Genomic DNA, 2,604 nt, shown 5'->3' with positions numbered 1-2,604 from the left:
GTAGGCAGGATGTACTGTGCACAGCCCTATCTCCTGCCCAGTTATGGCTTTATTTCTTTTCTGGAAATCTTGACTTTAAAGTTTCCTTTTCTCTTTAGTTTATGATTAAATCTCTCAATGAAAGTAATTTATTTTACTTAGGATGATATATTGCTTGTGGAAAGAAATTGGACTGCATTAATATATCTACAGTTGCATGTATTGGAAGAATCTTGTAATCTACAATAAAATGTCGCAAATATAAAAAAATTATAATATCTTCTGTGAAAACATTTCTATGCTTAAAGTGTACTATAAACCAGACTTCAAAATACTTGTGTTTTATTTTATTGCTAAGCTCATAAATATGTGGAACTATAAGTTAAAATGTACTCTGTTCCTACAACAGAGAGACATTTTTCTTTTGGTGTAAGAATAAGATTGTTTCTGGTCATATCATGGCTTTAGTACATGAGGAAAACTTGTCATTAAAAATCTGCAATTGTATATGGAGTTGCACACTGCATGTAATAACTTGAGAGAGAGAATCTCCATTAATATCCACAATATCATTGTTGGCTAAATGACTTATTTTATTTTGCTTTTGTTTTTAACAAAGCTGAATGTATTTTTCAGGAAAACAGTGGTTTTGATAGTAACTCATAGTTAGTATTTGTCACCTGATTCTTTTAAGAACTTCCACCTTCTATATATGTTAATTCTATTATAAGACATGACATTAATTGAAATCTCACTACACACCAGACATTTTGGGGAGCTCTTCAATGCTCATCCCACTCTAGAAGAATGATTGATCATCCCTCGTTTGGAGATGAGAAGGTGAGGCAAGCAGACTTTTCTCCAGTAAGTACCCAGGATGGTGCAGTACAGGGTAAAGAGGTATTCTACTGGGGCAACCTGGTTAACAAGTCTGTTTCTTAACCACTTTCCTATACTTCACTCATGGTCTCTTAAAACTAGCTTTGCATTATAGTTCATTCATTTTCACGATTTGATTAATGGAAAGGAGGTAATTATTCGAATGTTGTGTTTTGTATTGTATGTGATTGGGTTTCTTTTGAGGCAATTTTCTTGATTTTGTTTCAGTCCTAATTGATAGAGTAGTGGAGATATATTATGATGGGAGGAGACAGAAATTTAACTCTCTCAATTATTTTCTCTCTCTTGGTCTCTGCCTCTCTTTCACAGAGTAAAGCTTATCGTTCTGTATTTGTGTAATTTATCTGAAACTATGGAGAAATAACTTTGAAGAAGAGCTGTAACAGATGATAAGGTAATCTCAGTTTTTATATTCTTTTAAAAGATGATTTGGAAATGAATTTTGCATCTACGATACCCAGATAACATTAGATGATACGTAATATTTGCTCTTGCAGAATCTTTTAGAGCTGCACTGCCTTGATGGCATCAGCAATACACGACTTAGTTGAACTTTTCAGGTCCCAAACTTCTGTGTCAATGAGCTCAGGGAGCATCTTCCGTGGATTTTTAACACTAGCATATCCGATTCTGCTTAATGAGTTAATATGCCAATAATGTTATTTCAAACAAAAGGTATAATCATTAGTTGAATTCAGTCATTTATATTGAGTGGCATGACATTTTTTTCTCCTCTTCTGGTCTATTTACTCTGAAGAACAATTCAAAAACTAATGGTTGCTCATTGAATTACACCAGAAAGCAAAGAGAGTTAGAAAGGCAACAAAATGTGTCAATTACATAGGGGATCCTCTCTGCACAAGCTTAGGATGGACTTTTTCTTCTTCTTTTTGTCCACCAGTTGTAATTAGGTACTTACAAAGATTTTACCACTTTATTAATGAAAATAATTTGTTTTTAAATAGACACACTTTCCTTTGACAAATTTAATGAATATCTAAGAAGTTACTTAAAAGTTGGCACAGGATGAGGCAGCGGTTTGCAAGATTAGAGTCAAAGAAACTGACAACAAGGAATAGCATACATTCAGGCAAAGGTGCGTTTCAAGAACTTTTATTCACAAATGAAGTCCTTCCCACAGACTCATGGGAACCTTCTCCAATAAAGCTGTGGGGAAACCTTCGTGTACACAGGAAAATCTCACTACCTTCTACTTCAGAGCTAGTGAAAGACAGAAAGAAAAAAAATGGATCTGAAACACTACATAGTTTCCTTATATTTTACCTCACTCTCATTTTTCTATGTACAACTTCTCGTGTTCAAATTCCCTCTCTATGGCCATTTGAAAATTATTAGAGACCTCAAGGCTTTATTAGATTTGGAAATAATGTGATGCTCAAAAAAAAAAAGAAAAAGCATAGCAGACAGTTCCTCTGAGCATTCCTGTCTCTCCCAATTCACAGACAATCAAATTTGGCCTCTCCTTGAGACCCAGCCTTCATCAGCAACCTCTGGCCATCAAACTGTCAATATACATACTGGGAAAATGCAAAAAACCAAGGTCAAAATAGAGTTGTTGTTACTTGAAAGCTACATAACACCTGGTAGCAATTGCAGCTTCACAGTTATCATAGGTTGTAGAAATATTTGTCTCTATCCTTTCTAAATTAGGAATAAACTAGGTATTGATAGTAAACTATCACTTTGGATGAGTTTTCCTGGAAA

The sequence above is a fragment of the Tenrec ecaudatus genome, chromosome 15 (assembly GCF_050624435.1).
Source record: "Tenrec ecaudatus isolate mTenEca1 chromosome 15, mTenEca1.hap1, whole genome shotgun sequence".
Lineage (NCBI taxonomy): Eukaryota > Metazoa > Chordata > Mammalia > Afrosoricida > Tenrecidae > Tenrec > Tenrec ecaudatus.
Note: the sequence above shows the minus strand (reverse complement) of the source record.